Genomic DNA, 24,506 nt, shown 5'->3' on the forward strand with positions numbered 1-24,506 from the left:
GAGGATGGCTCGTTGTCAGGCTCAAAAAGCCTCAAATTTGCCCGGATGGCCACCAATTTTTCAACCCTTGTATTGGTCAGCCTGTTGCGTGCTTTGGTGTGTGCGTGTTCCCAAACAAGGACCAGTTGCGCTCTGAGGCGGCTGATGTTGGTGGGATTTGGAGGATGATGGAGGCGACAGGGGAAAGAGCCTCAGATCCACAAAGTCCCTTCCACCAGGTGGCTGATGAGATATGTTGACACGACTGCCATATCGCATCTCCATCCCAAAGCCCTTGCTTGGAAGTGTACTTTGCCAGACTGCCAAGAACCTTGCCCTCATCCAGGCCAAGGTGGCGAGACACGGTAGTGATGACACCATAGACCTTGTTGACCTCTGCGCCAGACAGGATCACATGAAATGTATTTATATAGCCCTTCTTACATCAGCTGATATCTCAAAGTGCTGTACAGAAACCCAGCCTAAAACCCCAAACAGCAAGTAATGCAGGTGTAGAAGCATGGCCCCAGGATGCTTTTGCCAGCATACTCTTGCCAGCATACTTGGAGTCCAACATGTATGCTGCGGCGAGTATGGGCCTCAGGCAGAAGTCGTCACACTTTTTGATGTATTTCATAACTGCAGTTTCCTCTGCTTGGAGCAACAGTGAAGTGGGCAGGGAAGTACGGATTTCTTCTCTTACATCTGCAAGCAGAGTCTGAACATCAGACAGGATGGCATGGTCTCCCTCAATCCGTGCAATGGCTACAGCTATAGGTTTCAGGAGCTTCAGGCTGCTTACCACTCTCTCCCAAAATACATCATCCAGGAGGATCCTCTTGATGGGGCTGTCCATGTCGGCAGACTGTGATAAGGCCATTTCTTGGAAAGACTCCTTCCCCTCCAGGAGACTGTCAAACATGATGATACCACCACCCCAACGGGTGTTGCTGGGAAGCTTCAATGTGGTGCTCTTATTCTTCTCACTTTGCTTGGTGAGGTAGATTGCAGCTGTAACTTGATGACCCTTCACATACCTAACCATTTCCTTGGCTCTCTTGTAGTGTATCCATTGTTTTCAGTGCCATGTCGTCCTTGAGGAGCAGATTCAATGCATGAGCAGCACAGTCAATGGGTGTGATGTGAGGGTAGGACTCCTCCACTTTAGACCAAGCAGCCTTCATGTTCACAGCATTGTCTGTCACCAGTGCAAATACCTTCTGTGGTCCAAGGTCATTGATGACTGCCTTCAGCTCATCTGCAATGTAGAGACCGGTGTGTCTGTTGTCCCTTGTGTCTGTGCTCTTGTAGAATACTGGTTGAGGGGTGGAGATGTAGTTAATTATTCCTTGCCCACGAACATTCGACCACCCATCAGAGATTATTGCAATACAGTCTGCTATCTCTATGATTTGCTTGACCTTCACTTGAACTCTGTTGAACTCTGCATCCAGAAAATGAGTAAATAAAGCATGTCTGGTCAGATGGGTGTATGCTGGGTGAAGAACATTCAGAAATCTCTTCCAATACACATTGTCTGTGAGCATCAGCGATTAACCAGTTGCATACACAGCTCGGGCAAGACATTCATCAGCATTTCTCTGACTACGTTCCTCCATTGTGTCAAAAACCCTTGATTCCAGGAGGACCATGAGCTGTTGCTATCGAAGGTGTCCGATTCATCATTTTCACCTTGAACAGAAGTACAGGGACTTTTGTCAGAGGTTTCTTGTTGTGAGTGCTAAGGGAACTTTATGCACTTGGCCAGATGATTCTACATCTTTGTTGCATTCTTCACATATAATTTGTCACAGTATTTGCAAAACGTACACAGCTTTTCCTTCTACATTAGCTGCAGTGAAGTGTCTCTACACATCAGATCGTGCCCGTGGCATTTTCCTGTAAAGATTAGGGAAAAAAAGTAGTAAAAAAATTCAATCCAACTCCATGTACAGATAAATAGTTAAGCAGTTAGATTAAACAACTCCTTTGTAAGATAACTGTTTTTAAATTAAACATGAATGGAAACAGGTGAATTAACACTCAGTTAACACGCTCAAGCAAGCTAAAACCCACATGGTAGCAAAAACTAACTAGCAGAAATTGTTAAGGTTAGAAATGATTTAAACACTTTGCTGTAGGCTACTATTTACTAGTTGACAAAAAATCATGTATGTCACAGAAAATATACTGCTCAAAAAAATAAAGGGAACACTTAAACAACACATCCTAGATCTGAATGAAAGAAATAATCTTATTAAATACTTTTTTCTTTACATAGTTGAATGTGCTGACAACAAAATCACACAAAATAATCCATGGAAATCCAATTTATCAACCCATGGAGGTCTGGATTTGGAGTCACACTCAAAATTAAAGTGGAAAACCACACTACAGGCTGATCCAACTTTGATGTAATGTCCTTAAAACAAGTCAAAATGAGGCTCAGTAGTGTGTGTGGCCTCCACGTGCCTGTATGACCTCCCTACATGCTCCTGATGAGGTGGCGGATGGTCTCCTGAGGGATCTCCTCCCAGACCTGGACTAAAGCATCCGCCAACTCCTGGACAGTCTGTGGTGCAACGTGGCGTTGGTGGATGGAGCGAGACATGATGTCCCAGATGTGCTCAATTGGATTCAGGTCTGGGGAACAGGCGGGCCAGTCCATAGTGTCAATGCCTTCCTCTTGCAGGAACTGCTGACACACTCCAGCCACATGAGGTCTAGCATTGTCTTGCATTAGGAGGAACCCAGGGCCAACCGCACCAGCATATGGTCTCACAAGGGGTCTGAGGATCTCATCTCGGTACCTAATGGCAGTCAGGCTACCTCTGGCGAGCACATGGAGGGCTGTGCGGCCCCCCCAAAGAAATGCCACCCCACACCATGACTGACCCACCGCCAAACCGGTCATTCTGGAGGATGTTGCAGGCAGCAGAACGTTCTCCACAGCGTCTCCAGACTCTGTCACGTGTTCAGTGTGAACCTGCTTTCATCTGTGAAGTGCACAGGGCGCCAGTGGCGAATTTGCCAATCTTGGTGTTCTCTGGCAAATGCCAAACGTCCTGCACGGTGTTGGGCTGTAAGCACAACCCCCACCTGTGGACGTCGGGCCCTCATACCACCCTCATGGAGTCTGTTTCTGACCGTTTGAGCAGACACGTGCACATTTGTGGCCTGCTGGAGGTCATTTTGCAGGGCCTTGGCAGTGCTTCTCCTGCTCCTCCTTGCACAAAGGCAGAGGTAGCAGTCCTGCTGCTGGGTTGTTGCCCTCCTACGGCCTCCTCCACGTCTCCTGATGTACTGGCCTGTCTCCTGGTAGCGCCTCCATGCTCTGGACACTACGCTGACACAGCAAACCTTCTTGCCACAGCTCGCATTGATGTGCCATCCTGGATGAGCTGCACTACCTGAGCCACTTGTGTGGGTTGTAGACTCCATCTCATGCTACCACTAGAGTGAAAGCACCGCCAGCATTCAAAAGTGACCAAAACATCAGCTAGGAAGCATAGGAACTGAGAAGTGGTCACCACCTGCAGAACCACTCCTTTATTGGGGGTGTCTTGCTAATTACCTATAATTTCCACCTGTTGTCTATTCCATTTGCACAACAGCATGTGAAATGTATTGTCAAATCAGTGTTGCTTCCTAAGTGGACAGTTTGATTTCACAGAAGTGTGATTGACTTGGAGTTACATTGTGTTGTTTAAGTGTTCCCTTTATTTTTTTGAGCAGTGTATATTCACCCCACCCAGTATTGTAATCAAAACTTACCAGAAAGTATGTAGTCCTTGGCTCAGACAGTGTAGTAGTGTGGGCTCAATAGCATCTCATTAGTGTGCAAGATCTTGAGAATCAGCTGTACATGTGATTGAAGAGTGCACTGCACATGTGATGGAAAAATGCACTGTGCATGCAGAGGGTTGCAATTCCATTGAATTGGGGATAGTTTCACAAAACAATATCCAACAAGACCTAGAATTGCCTTGTGTGTACAAAACCACAAAAAAGGTTCACTGTTATAAGCTAACTTTCCCGGGCTTAACTTCCCATGGAAAATTTCCAGAAATTTACCGGGAAAGTTTCCGACCCTTTGCAACCCTAAAAGGAATTTGCGCACATCACGGACAAACCCACACCACCGCCCATGTTTAAAACAGGCTAACTGCCACACAGTTCCACAGGCAGTTTGTAGTCGTACTTCATGTAGACTTTTCTACAAGTGACTCAAACAAAGCTTGGTTTTCTAACAACGTTCTGAGTGAAATCAGTTCAATACTTTCAAATAGGGCTGGGCGATATGACGATATATATCATGTGACAATAGAAAAACATCTAATGTTTCATATTATGCTCTATCGTTTATTTAGATGTGTTGCAAATCACACTTTACAGCAATATATTTTGTCAATAGGACAACGCTTTGCGCTCTTACACAAGTGCTGTGTGGAAGGAAATTTGCAACACAAAAAAAACATTGAGTGAACGTGACACAGAGCTCGTACCTAAAAGAGGGGCTACTTCGGGTCGCATGGAGGTTGTTTTGGGTATGAAAAGTCTGACACGGACCAGAAAACCGTCCTCTGCAAAATATGCCGCAGGCCGGTCCCGACAACCGGTTCAAACACCACTAACCTACGCAAGAATCATGTGAAACAGTACGGAGAGAGTCTACGGATGAGACGCAAAAAAGTACAGTACAGTGCTCAAAACAAACCCCCGACTCAGACGTTGAAAGAGGCTTTTGCCCGCGGCACACCATATGGCAAAGAATCACGAAGATGGAAGGAGATAACAGCTGCCGTTACAACTTACATCTGCAAAGACAAGGCCCCAATTTACACGGTCGAGAAACGGTGGTTTCATGAGTTGGTGCTTTCGTGACTTGGTGCTAACACTCGACCCAAGGTACCAAATGCAAATTGATATGTGACAAAATAACATGCAAAACGGGCAAGTCCCCAAACATATATATTTTAGGCCTATATTTATTTTGTTTGCAACTATAGTTGGTTTTTCTATTTACCTTTTTAGATTTTATACATTAATATATTTTGTTACATGCTTAATTGAAAATTTGCTCAAAGGTTATAAATAAAAGGAGAAATAATCAAATATGAGTAAGTACCTTTTATTTGTTGAGTATAATTCAAAATGTAATAAGAAATAGGCCTTTACATGTGGTCATTTTATATAAACGATTTACTCACTGAATTTACAGAAAATGTGCCATATCGTGATATGTATCGTTATCGGGATATGAAATGACCTATATCGGGATATGAGATTTCGGCCACATCGCCCAGCCCTACTTTCAAATGTGCTGAGGTGTACTGAGATACTTGTTTACCAACATCATCAGATGTATATATTCATATGTATAGCCTATGTGGCTGATAGATCACAACCATCCGGCCCCTCCAACCTGATTAGCCACACTCATGTGATTCATCCACAGACTGGGACTCTGTTCAGTCTTTACCCAGCAGGTTTTTTTTGTATTCTTTAACATTTTTGTCCTAAATGTCACGAGCAAGTTTGTTCTCAGGATGAAAACAGTTGTGATGGCAGCCGGGCAGATTTGTACACGCCACTCTATGGTTGAGCACTCTCTGTCATCAAGGAGGCTTTTCTTAGACAGCAGCAACAATTCAGCCACCCACACCGGCTGCATACATTTCAAAACAACCTGAATGAAAGGCTTGACTTCAGGGAAACCAAGCCTTCAAAAACCAGTAACTCAGCAATTTGGATGGCTCAGAAGAGACAGACGCCAGTCCTTCTCTTGTTTTCCCTCTCCTGTTCTTGGACACTGGGAGAGAATAGCTAACAATAAGCCCTGACCCAATGACGGCAGTCATAATTCATGGAAGCATTTGGAGGAAAAGTGTTTTGTTGCAGTCATGCTCTCAACTCAATACGCTTTCTTTATCACTTCCCCTCCTAATCACAGGGCTTTGTTCCCAGCCGTGCTAACATTCAGTGGTATATCACCCCCCGCCAGTGGCCTTGGGCTTGGTCACCTGCTCTCAGATCAGCTCTGGCCAGGACCCTGGACCCCCTGCCTCGATTCACAGGTCAGCTCTGCCTTGGCTTTTGTTCTAGTGTGAACCCCCCTCCTGATAGAGCCTCTACTGAGCCAAGTACCAGACAAGGTACTGTGAAATCCATGGTTGCAATTCATGTGTCCCTCTCTCGACTGTACATTTTGTGGTATGAGATTAATTCAAAGAGCAATAATTTCTGTTAAACAGGTGCAATTAAAGTTGAATTGAACTGGAGTGATTGTATACAAGTTTAAAATGTATCTTAGCTGTCTAGAGGTGAAGTATAAACATGTTTTACAACCAATGCAAATGGCAGGAGTATTAAAAAGGTTAACGTTTTATCAGAAACTAAAGAGCACCGGCCTTTTTGCAAATGTATATGCAGTGCTGAACTCAATCCCAACCTGTCAAAACAACATGACTCACCTAGTCAAACTCACCTTAAGATGCAGTAGGAGTCCCTAACTCTAAGCCATAGCCCAAAGTAGTAGTCAAGTCTCACTCAATCTTATTAGTGTCAAGATGAGGGACTCAAGTAATCCTAGGTGGAGACCGCTCAAACTTTATATTTCAAAACAGACAAGACCATGGAGCTAATGTTAGAGATGGCATTCATACACCAACCAGGACGGGGAAAAAATGTAAAATACATTTCTTTAAATCAAGAGATGAGATCAGGGAGTGAGGTTAAAATGGTCCAATGCAGCCATTATCGCAATATCAAATAGTTTCTGGGTACAAGTACCTTACTCTGTTTCCAATTAAAATGGACAAAAATAAAACAAAAATTGCTTTTTAGCTAAGAGCAATTTCATAAAGGCAAGAATTTTCCTGGGAGTGGTATGAGTGGAGATGAGAAAAATGAAAACTAGATGTTATTGGCAGAGGTTTGGAACCCTTTCTTATTGGTCTATTAACTAATTTATCGCCTGGGGCAGGCCAAAATTCCATCCCACCAGGCAGAAATTTTAGGCAGTCTTCAAAACAGGGCAGTGCGGAAGTATGGAAATATATAAAAACACAGAAAAATCTCGTTTTTGACTGCACTGGGCCTTAAAGGAGAATCCTGAGATGACACCCTGGTAAGAGGTATGTGTAGGTCAGGAGAGAGGAACCCATAGAGGAGAAGAGAAAAACAAAACGTAGACATCAAACGGCTGTGGAGCCCTAAATCAGGCCACATGCTCCTGGATTAGCCGTGGCATGGCCCTACAGCCTAGGAAAAACTGCTGATTAGACCCTCAGAGATTAAGCAATATTTTTACATAAGAGACACGCTTCTTGGCACAGAATATCCCTCGGGACGGCAAGTGTAGGTCCTCGGAACAAACCGAGGAACTCTTTATGAATGAATTTTGTAATACAAAAAAACATGAGAGAGGGGTAATGACTTCCCTCTGATCCTGAACTAACTAGCTAGATCTCTAGCAAAGTGCCTTCCAAGGAGAGACACGCTTGATAAGCACTTCAAAGTGGAAGGAGGTCCACATATCACAAGTCTATGTCCACATGCAACAGTGAGGCTATAAAACCCACTGGGCTTAGTGAGTATACATGTGAGGACTCAGCCCTCGGGATATCGTTTCAGCGTGCCATAACATCTCACTTCAATGTTCAGTCCTTGAGGGCACAAGTTTGGACTCCTCGTTTTAGCAGAAAAGCTTGTCTCTCTGGTTCACGCTGCAGCGCAAAATTTCACAGTTGTTTCTATTTTAAATCGAAAGCTCTTAATCACGCTTCCAGTGAATGGGGTTGCTGGTTTGTCTTGTTGGAGGTAAACCGCAGGGCCGGGACTAGAAAGCCCTCCCTATCTGCAACGCGGCCCGGGGGCTCGGAGTGCAAACAGTGCCGGGCTGCTGAAGGGACTTGCATCATGTCAGAATATTTCTCGCCCCAACTCCAGACCAACATTGGCAGACCTTCTGTCATAGGCTGCTGTATTTCAGCTCACCTGTGAAAAGTACACAGGCCTCGGCTGAAAGGCCTAGGGGAGATTGGCGCCGCGCTTCCCAAGCCTTCACTAACCACCTCCAAATCTCCAGTTTGGCCAGGACATGCTGTATGCATTTGAACTTTCCAGAAAGCAGGGAGTTCAGTGGTCAACTGGGCAAGGTCAATAAGAGGCATTTCTAACCGTGATCCTGAACCCTGCAGCCAGACGCAGAAAAAGCAACAAGGTACTGGTCTTTACATCCTGAGAATTAAATATACATTATCAATGGGATACAAATCAAGGCAAAAAATTATGCTGAAGAGCCTTGCATCAAGATTTCCTCTGCAGTTGGAGCATTCATGAGGAAACTGAGGTGAAAACTTAGGATGCCAAGAGGAGACTGTCAAGTGTTAACTTACACTAAAGCTGATACAGCCAGGCTAATCTCCTATTATCAAAGATTTAGCCTACCTCCAAGATGCTCCTGATCACAGAAAATAAATATAGGCTAATAGAAAGCATTATTCCTCCCAAGCAGTTTAGTTATTTTTTCAAATAAACATATTTCCTGTTCACTTTTATCCTAAGGTTTACTCAAGTTCCCTGATCAGGGTAAGCCCTAATTTCCTTAAGGGCCTAGTTGGCACACCAAGTGAAAGCCAGAAATGACTCAAGGAGTAAACACTCCGGGGAGAGAGAGGTCTCATGATGATGTGTCATTTCAAAGAGTGACTCATCCTTCCCAATTGAAGAATGATTGTGACAATGATATCATAATCATAGTATCATATCCCTGAAAGGGAATAGTGAATCAGTCAGTAGTAAAAACACGCTATGGGTCAACAGAACCTACTGCATCATATTTAGTTTGGCCAGTCTTGGCCATGACCAGTGAACCACCACAGGAAAGGTCAGACTTATACTTAAAGCCACACAAACAATGGGTTAATCATTGGCATGACAGCACCTCTGGACAGTTAGAGGAGAAATACCATTAAAACCTGTTGAGGACAGGCGTTCCGCTAGCGCCTAGCCAACATCCAATGGAACAGCAGGGCGCGAAATACAAAACATCAAAAATCTAATAATTTACATTTCTCAAACATACGACTATTTTACACCATTTTAAAAATACACTTCTCCTTAATGTAACCACATTGTCCGATTTCAAAAAGGCTTTACAGCGAAAGCAAAACATTAGATTATGTTAGGGGAGTACATAGACAAAAATAACCACACAGCCATTTTCCAAGCAAGGAGATGTCACAAAAACACAAAATACAGCTAAATGAAGCACTAACCTTTGACGATCTTCCTCAGATGACACTCCTAGGACATCATGTTACAATACATGTATGTTTTGTTCGATAAAGTTCATTTTTATATCCAAAAACAGCATTTTACATTGGTGCGTGATGTTCAGAAAATGTATTCCCACCAAAAACCTCCGGTGAATGAGCACATCAATTTACAAAAATAATCATAAACATTGACAAAATACATAATTATTTAAAGAATTATAGATACACTACTCCTTGATGCAACCGCTGTGTCAGATTTTAAAATAGCTTTACGGAGAAAGCCCATTTTTCAATATTCTGAGTACATAGCTCGCCATCAAAGCAAGCTATACAGACACCCGCCAAGTTCTGGGGTCAACTGAACTCAGAATTAGTATTATAAATATTCTCTTACCTTTGCTGATCTTCGTCAGAATGCACTCCCAGGACTGCTACTTCCACAAGAAATGCTATTTTTGTTTGAAATAATCCATATTTATGTCCAAATACCCCCGTTTTGTTTGTTCGTTCAGGTCACTATCCAAAGGCATAATGCGTGAGCGTAATTCGAGACACGAAAAGTCAAAATGTTCCATTACCGTTCGTAGGAACATGTAAAACGTTGTTTACAATCAATCTTTATGGTATTTTTAACGTAAAAATGCGTTAATATTCCAACCGGACAATAGCGTATTCATTCCAGGAGAAAAAGAAGCAACGGCGCACTCGCGGGATCGCGTATCACCAAGCCCTTTGTCCTCAGGCAGTCCACTCATTGACTGAGCTACTATTCTCTGCCCAATAACAGGAGAATGATGAGAAAACTTTCTGAAGGCTGTTGACAGCCAATGGAAGCCTTAGGAAGTGCAACGTGACCCAACAGACCCCACATAGTTTCGGTAGGGATTCAAAAGAAAAACTACAATTCTCAGATCTCCCACTTCCTGGTTGGATTTTTCTCCGGTTTTTGCCTGCCATATGAGTTCTGTTATACTCACAGACATCATTCAAACATTTTTAGAAACTTCAGAGTGTTTTCTATCCAAATCCACTAATAATATGCATATTCTAGTTTCTGGGCCCGAGTAGTAACCAGTTTAATTTGGGTACGTTTTTCATCCGGCCGTGAAAATACTGCCCCCCACACAACAGGTTTAACAAGATCTGCCTTAGTTAGGCTAGACTTAAACCATATTTCTAAAATGACAAACTAGGAAACGGGCAAAAGCAGTGAGGGAGGAGCGCCCTTCTTAAAGCTAACATTAAATCTGCGCTGCTCAGTTGTGTTGTCAAACATAGAACATCTCTTTCGATAAAACATGTTTGAAATGTCAAATTAGTCTTTATCTGCCTTCCCAATAAAAACTATCACTTTTGAATTTGAAAACACAGAATCCTACTCATTACTCTGCATGCTTTTGTTTTGAGTAGACAACACAATCGGCTAAAACAGGCCACCTAGCTCACGCCCGGGAGGCAGCCGGGTTCCAAAATAAGGTTATGCCATGTAGCCACACATTATCTAAGGATATTGATACTGTATGCCTACTAATACAGAGAGCAAAAACAAATTAAGGAATCGGAAAGAAAGTTGCACATATTATATTTGTGCAGAGTTCCATATAGTTATCCACTTCCTTCTTGGTCTTTCTATTCAACCTTCATTCATTGATCATATCTACTAGAAAAACACCCACAAATTTCTATACACTCATGGATAATGTTTATTCTCAAGCCCTGAAAAGCATTTCAATGGACAAAAGAAAATATGCTATGTCACAAAACATGACCACTACATCACTTCCACAGAAGTAGAATGTGGTTTAGTCAACTAGAACAATAAGCTAGCCTACTTAACTAGAAACAACTGTTGGCTTTAATTGATTTTTCATTATCATTCAATTTGAATAAGAATCCACATTCAACAATGAATGAATGTCCCACAAAATGTGAACTAATTTTTAAAAGAGAGTAATGTATGACAGAAAAATGCAGATCATTTCCAAACCAAGCTGTAGCAGTCTTAAAAATCTAAATACAATTCAACCATCAAAATCATGGGAAGAAATGATTTACCAATGATGTCTAACCTGCATCAAACCAGTGTGCAGTACGGAGTAACTATCGCTGTAACAAAAATGGAGAAAGCATAGCATACACTACAGAAGGAAACATTGATATGACTAACTGGCACTTTGACTATCATCCAATCAAAAACAAAATACTATAATGAACATTGGGGTTCAGTGTTTGGGTAGTGTCAACTGTCATACAAATAGCTGGCCATCAGTTGTGAAAGCTATAGCTAGCTGACTGACTTGACAGGTAGCTGAGCTGGCAAGTTCACTTGCTTACAGCTGAGAGAGAAAACTGCCAGAAGACATCTAACAATCACGTTTACCTCCCCATTCTCCATCTGACAACTTTCGAGTTACATTGTTGAATGATTTCTAGTGCTCCCACTGAGTCAGTCAGGACATGGCAAGAGAATAACGTTGGTCACACTTACTTCTAATCATTATTTAAAATCACTTATTCACATCCTGGGCCGTGTGATGTTGCGCTGACTGTGTATGACCCATCTTGTGGCAAATCCTAATCATTCTGCGATGATGGAATGCACATGTACACCGGCCAGTGAGCCAGACAGCGATGATACGGTGCATTTGGAAAGTATTCAGACTCCTTACATTTTGTCACGTTACAGCCTTATTCTAAAATGGATTAAATAGTTTTTCTCCCCCTCAATCTACACACAATACCCCATAATGACAAAGCAAAAACAGGTTTTTAGAAAGTTTTGCAAATGTATATAAAAAAAAAAAAAGGAAATCACATTTATATAAGTACACAGATCCATTAATCAGTAATTTGTTGAAGCACCTTCGGCAGCAATTACAGCCTCGATTCTTCTTGCGTATGACGCTACAAGCTTGGCAAACCAGTATTTGGGGAGTGTATCCCATTCTTCTCTGCAGAACCTAGCTGCACCATCGAGAGCATCCTGACGGGTTGCATGAGTGCCTGGTATGGCAACTGCTCAGCCTCCAACCGCAAGGCACTACAGAGGGTAGTGCGTACAGCCCAGTACATCACTGGGGCCAAGCTTTCTGCCATCCAGGACCTCTATACCAGGGGGTGTCAGAGGAAGGCCCTAATAATTGTCAGACTCCAGCCGCCCTAGTCACAGACTGTTCTCTCTGCTACCGCATGGCAAGCGGAACGGGGCCCCAAGTCTAGGTCCAAAGGGCTTCCAGACTAATTGCTTTGCCCCCCCCCCCCCTTTACGCCGCTTTTACTGTTATTATCTATGCATAGTCAGTTTAATAACTTCACCTACATGTACATATTACCGCAATTACCTTGACTAACCAGTTTCCCCGCACATTGACTCTGTACCGGTAGCCCCTGTATATAGCCTCGCTAGTGTTATTTTACTGCTGCTCTAAGTATTTCTTACTTTTATTTCTAACAACTGCATTGTTGGTTAAGGGCTTGTAAGTAAGCATTTCACTGTAAGATCTACACCCGTTGTATTCGGCGCGTGTGACAAATAAAATTTGATTTTCAGATCCTCAAGCTCTGTCAGGTTGGATGGGGAGCGTTGTTGCACAGCTATTTCCAGGTCTCTCCAGAGATGTTCGATCAGGTTCAAGTCCGGGCTCTGGTTGGGCCACTTCAGAAACTTGCCCCGAAGCCACTCCTACATTGTCTTGGCTGTGTGTTTAGGGTCGTTGTCCTGCTGGAAGGTGAACCGTCGCCCTAGTCTGAGGTCCTGAGTTCTCTGGAGCAGGTTTTCAATAAGGATCTCTGTACTTTGCTCCCTTCATCTTTCCCTCGATCCTGACTAGCTCCCAGTCCCCGCCGCAGATAAACATGCCCACAGCATGATGCTGCCACCACGCTTCACCGTAGGGAAGGTATTGGCCAGACGATGAGCGGTTCCTAGTTTCCTCCAGATGTGACGCTTGGCATTCAGGCCAAAGAGTTCAATCTTGGTTTCATCAGATCAGAGAGTCTTGTTTCTCATGGTCTGAGAGTCCTTTAGGTGCCTTTTGGCAAACTCCAAGAAGGCGGTCATGTAGCTTTTACTGAGTGGCTTCATCTTGCACTCTACAATAAAAGGCCTGATTGGTGGAGTGCTGCAGAGATGATTGTCCTTCCTTCTGGAATGTTCTCCCATTTCCACAGAGGAACTCGGGTTCTTGGTCACCACCCTGACCAAGATCCTACTCCCGATTGCTCAGTTTGGCCTGGCGGCCAGCTTTAGGAAGAGTCTCGGTGGTTCAAAACTTCTTCCATTTAAGAATGATGGAGGCCACTGTGTTCTTAGAGCCCTTCAATGCTGACGAAATGTTTTGGTACCCTTCCCCGGAACTGTTCCTCAACACAATTCTGTCACGGAGCTCTACGGACAATTCCTTCAACCTCGTGGCTTGGTTTTCACTCTTGACATACACTGTCAACTGTCAAACTGTCAAACCTTATATAGACAGGTGTGTGCCTTTCCAAATCATGTCCAATCAATTGAAATTACCACAGGTGGACTCCAATCAAGTTGTAGAAACATCTCAAGGATGATCAATGGAAACAGGATACACCCGAGCTCAATTTCAAGTCTCATTACAAAAGGGTCTAAATACTTATGTAAACGTAAAATTTGATTTATTATAACTTTTTTGTACCTGTTTTTTCCTTTGTCATTATGGGATAGTGTGTAGATTGACGGGAAAAAGGGGTCTGAACACTTTCCGAATGCACTGTATATCCACACACACACACACACACACACACACCTCGTCCTAATATTTATACATCTCTTAATTTCATTATTTTACTTTTAGATGTGTGTATTGCCTGATATCACTGCACTGTTGCAGCTAGGAACACAAGTATTTCGCTACACCCGCAATAAAATCTGCAAAATAAACTCAGCAAAAAAAGTAAATGTCCCTTTTTCAGGACCCTGTCTTTCAAAGATAATTCGTAAAAATCCAAATAACTTCACAGATCTTCATTGTAAAGTGTTTAAAACAATGTTTCCTATGCTTGTTCAATGAACCATAAACAATGAACATGCACCTGTGGAACGGTCGTTAAGACGGTAGGCAATTAAGGTCACAGTTATGAAAACTTAGGACACTAGTGAGGCCTTTCTACTGACTCTGAAAAACACCCAAAGAAAGATGCCCAGTGTCCCTGCTCACCTGCGTGAAAATGCCTTAGGCATGCTGCAAGGGGGCATGAGGACTGCAGATGTGACCAGGGCAAAATACTGCAATGTTCGTATTGTGAGAAAAACTAAGACAGCGCTACAGGGAGACAGGACGGACAGCTGATCGTCCTCGCAGTGGCAGACCACGTGTAACAACACCTGCACAGGATCGGTACATCCGAACAGCACACCTGCGGGACAGGTACATGATGGCAACAACAACAGCCCGAGTTACACCAGGAATGTACAATCCCACCATCAGTGCTCAGAATGTCCGCAATAGGCTGAGAGAGGCTGGACTGAGGGCTTGTAGGCCTGTTGTAAGGCAGGTCTTCACCAGACATCACCGGCAACAACGTCGCCTATGGGCACAAACCTACTGTCACTGTCACTGGACCAGATATGACTGGCAAAAAGTGCTCTTCACTGACAAGTTGCAGTTTTGTCTCACCAGGGGTGATGGTCGGAGTCGCGTTTATCGTCGAAGGAACGAGCGTTACACTGAGACATGTACTCTGGAGCGGGATCGATTTGGAGGTGGAGGGTTCGTCATGTTCTGGGGCGGTGTGTCACAGCATCATCGGACTGAGCTTGTTGTCATTGCAGGCAATCTCAACGCTGTGCGTTACAGGCAAGACATCCTCCTCCCTCATGTGGTACCCTTCCTGCAGGCTCATCCTGACATGACCCTCGAGCATGACAATGCCACCAGCCATACTACTCGTTCTGTACGTGATTTCCTACAAGACAGGAATGTCTGTGTTCTGCCATGGCCAGCGAAGAGCCCAGATCTCAATCCCATTGAGCACATCTGAGACCTGTTGGATCGGAGGGTGAGGGCCAGGGCCATTCCCCCCAGAAATGTCCAGGAACTTGCAGGTGCCTTGGTGGAAGAGTGGGGTAACATCTCACAGCAAGAACTGGCAAATCTGGTGCAGTCCATGAGGAGATGCACTGCAGTACTTAATGCAACTGGTGGCCACACCAGATAGTGATTGTTACTTTGGATTTTGACCCCCCCTTTGTTCAGGGACACATCATTCCATTTCTGTTAGTCACATGTCTGTGGAACTTGTTCAGTTTATGTCTCAGTTGTTGAATCTCATGTTCATATAAATATTTACACATGTTAAGTTTGCTGAAAATAAAACGCAGTTGACAGAGGACATTTCTTTTTTTGCTGAGTTTATGTGACCAATAACATTTTATTTGATTTATCCTGGCCACATTCTTAACAGTTTAGCCTGTCAATCCATCCCTGTGAGTGGGATTGTCAGGGTGGAGCAGGGTATTTAAGAGAGTCAGAGTTGGTAGGGTTTCAGACTAAACGTCGACCGATTATGAGTTTTAAACGCCGATACCGATTAATTCGGCCGATTTATTTATTTGTAATAATGACCCTTACAACAATACTGAATGAACACTTATTTTAACTTATTATAATACATCAATAAAATACATTTAGCCTCAAATAAATAATGAAACATGTTCAATTTGGTTTAAATAATGCAAAAACAAAGTGTTGGAGAAGAAAGTAAAAGTGCAATCAATATGTGCCATGTAAAAAAGATAACGTTTAAGTTCCTTGCTCAGAACATATGGTGGTTCCTTTTAACATGAGTCTTCAATATTCCCAGGTAAGAAGTTTTAGGTTGTAGTTATTATAGGACTATTTCTCTCTATACCATTTGTATTTCATATACCTTTGACTATTGGATGTTCTTATAGGCACTATAGTATTGCCAGTGTAACAGTATAGCTTCCGTCCCTCTCCTCACCCCTACCTGGGCTCGAACCAGGAACACATCGACAACAGCCACCCTCGAAGCACCGTTACCCATCGCTCCACAAAAGCCGCGGCACTTGCAGAGCAAGGGGAACAACTACTTCAAGGTCTCAGAGCGAGTGACGTCACCGATTGAAACGCTATTAGTGCGTACCCCGCGAACTAGCTAGCCATTTCAAATCGGTTACACCAGCCTAATCTCAGGAGTTGATAGGCTTGAAGTCATAAACAGCTCAATGCTTGAAGCACAGCGAAGAGCTGCTGGCAAATGCAGGAAAGTGCTGTTTGAATGAATGCTTACGAGCCTGCTGCTGCCTACCACCGCTCAGTCAGATTGCTCTACCAAATATCAAATCATAGACTTAATTATAACATAATAACACACAGAAATATGAGCCTTAGGTCATTAATATGGTCAAATCCGGAAATGATCATTTAGAAAACAAAACGTTTATTCTTTCAGTGAAATACGGAACCGTTCCGTATCTTATCTAATGGGTGGCATCCCTAAGTCTAAATATTGCTGTGACATTGCACAACCTTCAATGTTATAATTATGTCATAATTATGTACAATTCTGGCAAATTAATTACGGTCTTTGTTAGGAATAAATTGTCTTCACACAGTTCGCAACGAGCCAGGCAGCCCAAACTGCTGCATATACCCTGACTCTGCTTGCACGGAACGCAAGAGAAGTGACACAATTTCCCTAGTTAAGAGAAATTCATGTTAGTAGGCAATATTAACTAAATATGCAGGTTTAAACATATATACTTGTGTATTGATTTTAAAGAAAGGCATTGATGTTTATGGTTAGGTACACATTGGTGCAACGACAGTGCTTTTTTCACGAATGTGCTTGTTAAATCATCACCCGTTTGGCGAAGTAGGCTGTGATTCGATTAGAAATTAACAAGCACCGCATCGATTATATGCAACGCAGGATAAGCTAGATAAACTAGTAATATCATCAACCATGTGTAGTTAACTAGTGATTATGTTAAGATTAATTGTTTTTTATAAGATAAGTTTAATGCTAGCTAGCAACTTACCTTGACTTCTTGCTGCACTCGCATAACAGGTAGTCAGCCTGCCACGCAGTCTCCTCGTGGAGTGCAATGTAATCGGCGTCCCAAAATGCCAATTACTGATTGTTATGAAAACTTGAAATCGGCCCTAATTAAAATCGGCCATTTCGATTAATCGGCCGACCTCTATTTCAGACCTATCAATCGATCACTATGGGTGGGATTTTCAGGGAAGGGATGTTTGAGAGTCACAGGGTTGTTAGGGTTTCAGACCTGTTAATTATTTGGGGTGGGATTTCGGGGGAAGGGAATAGGTTAGTAATCTAGTCATTTAAACACGTTTTCCCCCAATAGGCTTGGGTGGTAACGAGACTGTCATACCAGGATATTCGGTAATACTGGCACTGAACACAAGGGGCGCTGTTATCAAACCCCACTAATATTCTGTAATCCGAAGGTTAGCAATGCTAACAAGTATACTGAACAAAAACATGAAACAATTTTAAAGATTTTACTGAGTTACAGTTCCTATGAGGAAATCAGTCAATTGAAATAAATTCATTAGGCCCTAATCTATGTTATCACATGATTGGGAATACAGACCTGATCAAAATGGGCCTCAAAATGGACCTCAGGATCACGTCACAGTATTTTTGTGCATTCAAATTGCCACCGATAAAATGCAATTTTGTTTGTTGTCCGAAGCTCATGCCTGCCCATACCATAACCTCACAGCCACCATGGGGCTCTCTGTTCACAACATTGACATCAGCAAACCTCTCACCCACAAAACGCCATACACATGGTCTGCGGTTGTGAGGCCAGTTGGATGTACTGACAAATTATGGTAGAGAAATAAACATTGAATTCTCTGGCAAAAGCTCTGTTGGGCATTCCAGGAGTCAGCATGCCAATTGCACGCTCCCTCAAAACTTGAGACACCTGTGGCATTGTGTTGTGTGACAAAACTGCACATTTTAGAGTGGCCTTTTAGGTGCGCCTGTGTAATGATCATGCCGTTTAATCAGCTCCTTGATATGCCACACCTGTCAGGTAGATGGATTATCTTAGCAAAGGAGTAATGCTCATTAACAGGGATGGAAACACATTCGGTCACCAAATTTGAGAGAAATAAGCATTGTTCGTATGGAACATTTCTGCGATCTTTTATTTCAGTTCATGAGACCAACCATTTCCATGTTGCGTTTATATTTTTGTTCAGTGTACAAGTAAAATTCCATAGAGAACGCTAACTAAATGCTAATGAGCGCATTGCAAACATTTGTAGAGCTTCTGACCTAAACTATACAAGTATATGTAAATAAGAATGTTCTTGAATGTTTTTCCCAAATTTAAATAAAAAAATGTATAATAAGTTACTCAAAAATGCTACTCACAGTTTGCTGCACGTGCAAAACAAATAATAGGCAGCAAGGCTCTTGATCTACGAGAGGATTCTACTGTTACCAAGCAAATGTTTGATTTAGGACATAGCTAACCACTTAGCTAGTTCACTATCTAGTTACTAAATTAGCAAACAAAAACAAAAACAACTGCAGAACATTTGGCACATTTTAGATAGTTAACTTTAATAGTTATAAGATATCTAGCTGGCAAAAATGTAGCTGTGAATTCCTTACTGTAATTAGATCACCTGGCGCATGCTGCACAACAGTGAGTGACTCACAAGGCTCCGGACAAACACCACGTGACATGTGACTACCGTAAGCTTCATAATACTGTGACAAGTGAAGTTTAGAACGCAATGTTCTTTACCTCCTAACGTATTGTCGCAAGTTAACTGCAGGTATTCATATTTATAAAAATAGTTTCAATGGTATTGAAAAACCATCCTGTGGCTTTTTCCAAATATCTCGGTATACAGTATATACGGTTTATCACCAAAGCCTATTTTCCAATATAATTTGTGGCTAAACCTAAGAAAAATAGTTGTGTTCCGTTCATAAATATGGATTCCCCGTTAAGAAACGGTGTTGAAATGTTTACACTCAAATTTTCTGGGGGGACACACTCCCTCCCAAGCTTTTGCACCCCCACTTTCAGACAAAGTTAGGCACCCATGCATTACCTACCCAGTTAGTAACAAAAGCAAATGCTTGTGTTATTTAATGTTAGTCATCTTAGTGACTTTAGACAGACAACGCAGTGATGAACTGCATACAATAGCAGCTAAAACATTATCTCGCTAGCTAACCAAGTAACCTTAACTAGCTAATGTTCTCAGATAATAGGGAGACGGGGACCAATATGACAGAGTAACAAAGCTAGCTCGCTCATAGAAATTAAATGAGCTCGATGAATATCTACCTTAAGACACTCGTTCTAGTTTAGCTGTCAATGTGAATCACAGGAGAGACAGCAAACGGACTGGAGAAATCCCCATTTCGTGATACACAAGAACTGGCTACACTACTATGGTATGGCTGATCATGACTGACACTGTGGCTAGTTGCTAACGTTAGCGTTCTTAGGCTGCGTTTAGACAGGCAGCCCAATTCAGATTTTTTTTATCACTAATTTGTCTTTAGACTAAACAGATCAGTTCTGAAAAAGAACTAATGTGATTGGTCAAAAGAACAATTAGTGTAAAAAATATCAGAATTGGACTGCCTGTTTAAACGCTGCCTTTTAGCTCGCTAGCAAGCAAGCAAGCAATCTCCAACACATGGGGTGATATGGAGAGCTTAAATTAAATAAAGACACTTACCAGAACCACCTGGACTCTTTGACGATCACCTGAGAGTCATAGTAAGACGAGAGCAGCTGTTTTCAAAAAGAAAAACGTTGTTGCAGAGAAGTATAGCTAGATAGCTGGCTATATATATATTATATCGAATGTAGTCGCCTCACAATTAAATGTTGACAGCTCAGTGAAACAACGAATGAGGGGTCGGATTAACTGCCTGAAACTTCCTCACTTACCAAGAGGAAGTGAGGGCGTGAGGCACAGGATATGAGATCACGAAAGAACATACGCGGTTAGAAACTCCGTGGTCAAATAGCGCACATATTTCTGCCTTATATTATCATCACAATATCTTCATTCACCTCGCTGGGGTCACATTTGTTGTATTTAAACATTACAATCTACATGTCATACATGCTTGTACGCCGGTATGCATACCCACAGCATGGAAGGGTGTTTTCCATTCATGATTCCATCTGACTAGGTGTGTTCCTCTTGCATGAAATATTATTGTATAAATAACATGGATACATTCAAGACCAGACAATATAGCTTAATTGCTTTAACAAGGCAATTTCTTGTATTTTACTCTGGGTGGCAGAACATTATGAGATCTATTGAAACTACCGAGAACAGTATGTCATAGCATATGACGAGCAAAAACTCACAGCTTAGACCGGCTATAATACATCCCACGTCTCTCTTTCCTCAGAGCGAGCGACCAATGACGTACTCACCAATCCTAAAGAAAAACAAGAAAGCTCATTCAGGACTGCTGCTTCAGATGTTCTAATCCTTGCTCCCAGTCAGTTGTGCAAACAGAATTCCAACTATTTATATGGAAGGACAGTCTCAGAAGGGAAAATGATCAACCTCAGGCCCTGGCACCTCACAGCCCAGAGGCTGGGCAATGCCAGCTCAGCATTCAGACTACATCAGAACACACATATCAGAACACAAGGCACTGGCAGTGACTGAGCTTCAGGATCTGCATGTACTCTGTATGTGTGCTGTGCTGTCTCTGTTTTCAGCATGTCAAAGGAGCTTGAGACAAATATGGTAATAAGCCTTTATAGATGTGCAATATAAAACAAAATGTCATGAGGACACTGACATTCATTGTCACGAGAATTCATGTTGATGTAGTCGAGAGGTTTTAAATTAATGGCAAATGCCTACTGTTTATCAGCAATTGCTTGGCTAGCCCTCGTTCTTATCACAGACCAATGTCTTCAGCAGACATTTCACCAAAGGAAATGTAATGTGGTGGAGAAGAATGTGCTTCACAACTTTGCTCTAATCTATGTATTGTCCTATAATCAGAACCCAGGGAAGTCACTTGAATGCCCATCAGTTAAAACAAGTCTCTGACTCTGACACTGTACTACCGAGCCGCCAGTTCGAGAAACAGACCAGACAGGCAGGGGAGTGGGAGCTACTGGGAAGGACGGAGGAGCCCATTCCGTCTAGTCTGGTCCTTATCAGGTTTGCTGGGCCTTTTCCAGTTCAGCCCTGATAACCCGGCCTTACTAGTAAAATACAGGAAGTGAACCCTTGACCTTGCGAGGCGGCCAGGGAGTGACACTGGCCGCCTCGCAAGGGGAGGTCTACTGTGACACATCCCTAATGGGTCTTGTTAGTTAGTGCAGCCTGTTAGTGCAGCCTGTTAGTTAGTGCAGCCCATGCAAAAGCCACGCTGATAAGGAGTTTGGGTGTCATCCGTTTAATGAGCGGTGCAAACCCATAACAGGCAAGCTGTCTGCAAGGCCACCTGAGCATCTGAGGAGCGTTAACAGCATTTGTAGTCGACACACTGACAAAGAGAATAACAAGACAGATACACGGCCATATAATGTGTCTATCAGCCATTTAACCCAGTCATTCAATATTTCATGAAACAAACTGCTGGATCAATGTCCAAATTGTTATGTAAACTCCACAGGACACTTATGATGGCAAACCAATAACTTATATGACCCCCAATGAAAACATGAGACATGACAATAAAAACACAAAGTTTGATGACAGATACATTTTTTGCACTTTTATTACCTTATATAGTTACAATCCAAAACACAGATCTGACACAATGTGATATAATGAGGAACTATTACCAGGTCATTCACCAGTGTTTGAAATGATCATGCCACTCCAGTCACCACTCTGCTTGATATGCTCTTTATAGTCTGTCCAATGATGCCACAGATGCAGACACCAGTGGGTTTAGGGCTTCGGTTCTTTGGTCATTCTTGCAGGGGAAACTGATACATTTTCTCTTGCTCTTTTGCCAGTTTTTTCCACTCTGCATTTGCTTTTTCAAAATCCCACTGGAAAGAAGACCGTTGTTTTGTTATAGGGCAGAGATACTGTTTATCTATTATGCATATTCACTATGAATGACATGTTGTTTATGTCTACATTTTAATCACATTATTGTGTTCTTGTTCTCTAGGGAAATATTCTACACTGAAATAAAAACACAACAATGTTCATTTTTTCACTCCAACCTGCAAACTGTGATACTCAATGATGTCACATGTTCAACCAATCAACTCCTCAGTCCTTGTAGAGCAGTGTACAAAATGTTGAGCCAAGCCCCTGACCAGCAGGCATCCCACAGGAGACTGTAAACAGCTCCCAAAATATCAGAGCCAAGTGACGAATCCCCTATAGACTAGGCAACCATTTTGCTTGCTTCCGAGGCAGACTGGCCCTGCCTCAGTCTTTAATCAAAGATCTTTAACAGCAGAACAATCGGGCCACAATGCAAATCTTGAACAATTCAACCCCTCCGCCTCACCCCTACCCCGCTAGAACGAGCACTCAGCAGAAATGAGCGAGAAACACAATACAAAGCAAATTCCAAAAAGCTTTCTTGTGGCTGGGGTTGTTTTTAGAGTACGAAGAAACAGAGCCAGAGTCCTGTGGTGAGATTATGCAGCTGGCAAATTGCAAAAAGGCCTTATTTCCTCATGGGATTTCAAAGCAAAAGCAATTAGTGAAATGCAAAACGACCTAAATTATTTCAGTTAACTTCATGATTTATGCAAATTATTTTAAAATCATTCAGTTGTAAAACAAAATACTTTAAATCCTTAGCCCATTTGTTCTCCAAATAAGATCAAACAACTTTACAGCTCTATGGCCTAGCCTAAAGTTTAGTATTATAAAATATAAAGGTACACTACCGTTCCAAAATTTGGGGTCGCTTACAGTTGAAGTCGGAAGTTTACATACACTTAGGTTGGAGTCATTAAAACTCCTTTTTCAACCACTCCACAAATTTCTTGTTAACAAACTACAGTTTTGGCAAGTCAGTTAGGACATCTACTTTGCAGAACTCAAGTAATTTTTCCAACAATTGTTTACAGACAGATTATTTCACTTATAATTCACTGTATCACAATTCCAGTGGGTCAGAAGTTTACATACACTAAGTTGACTGTGCCAGCTTGGAAAATTCCAGAAAATGATGTCATGGCAGTAGAAGCTTTTGATAGACTAATTTACATAATTTGAGTCAATTGGAGGTGTACCTGTGGATGTATTTCAAGGCCAACCTTCAAACTCAGTGCCTCTTTGCTTGACATCATGGGAAAATCAAAATAAATCAACCAAGACCTAAGAAAATAAATGGTAGACGTCCACAAGTCTGGTTCATCCTTGGGAGCAATTTCCAATCCCCTGAAGGTACCACGTTCATCTGTACAAACAATAGCACGCAAGTATAAACACCATGGGACCATGCAGGCGTCATACCGCTCAGGAAGGAGACTCGTTCTGTCTCCTAGAGATGAACGTACTTTGGTGCGAAAAGTGCAAGTCAATCCCAGAACAAGAGCAAAGGACCTTGTGAAGATGCTTGAGGAAACAGGTACAAATGTATCTATGTCCATAGTAAAACTAATCCTATATCGACATAACCTGAAAGGCCGCTCAGCAAGGAAGAAGCCACTGCTCCAAAACCACCATAAAAAAGCTAGACTACGGTTTGCAACTGCACATGGGGACAAAGATTGTACTTTTTGGAGAAATGTCCTCTGGTCTGATGAAACAAAAATATAACTGTTTGGCCATAATGACCATCGTTATGTTTGGAGGAAAAAGGGGGACACTTGCAAGCCGAAGAACACCATCCCAACCGTGAAGCACGGGGGTGGCAGCATCATGTTGTGGGGGTGCTTTGCTGCAAGAGGGACTGGTGCACTTCACAAAATAGATGACATCATGAGGAAGAAAATTATGTGGCTATATTGAAGCAACATCTTAAGACATCAAACCTGACTCAGTTACACAAGCTCTGTCAGGAGGAATGAGCCAAAATTCACCCAACTTATTGTGGGAAGCTTATGGAAGGCTACCCGAAACGTTTGACCCAAGTTAAACAGTTTAAAGGCAATGCTACCAAATACTAATTGAGTGTATGTACATTTCTGACCCACTGGGAATGTGATGAAAGAAATAAAAGCTGAAATAAATCATTCACTCTACTATTATTCTGACATTACTCAAAATTAAAATAAGTGGTGAT

At 42.4% G+C, this 24,506-nt stretch overlaps 1 protein-coding gene across 6 annotated transcripts in view; it reads right to left on the minus strand.

The window, feature by feature from the left end:
- LOC115151712 (probable cation-transporting ATPase 13A3) overlaps positions 1-21,039 on the minus strand; it is a 67,903-nt gene extending 46,864 nt beyond the window's left edge. For 2 of the 6 annotated variants that reach the window (XM_029695883.1, XM_029695878.1), the window contains exon 1: positions 19,997-20,177. The gene's annotated coding sequence lies outside the window, so the exon portion shown is untranslated. The other 4 variants (XM_029695879.1, XM_029695881.1, XM_029695882.1 and 1 more) reach the window with 4 other exon arrangements.
- Positions 21,040-24,506: the final 3,467 nt, after the last annotated feature.

Source organism: Salmo trutta, chromosome 17, assembly GCF_901001165.1.
Source record: "Salmo trutta chromosome 17, fSalTru1.1, whole genome shotgun sequence".
In the NCBI taxonomy this organism is placed as follows: domain Eukaryota; kingdom Metazoa; phylum Chordata; class Actinopteri; order Salmoniformes; family Salmonidae; genus Salmo; species Salmo trutta.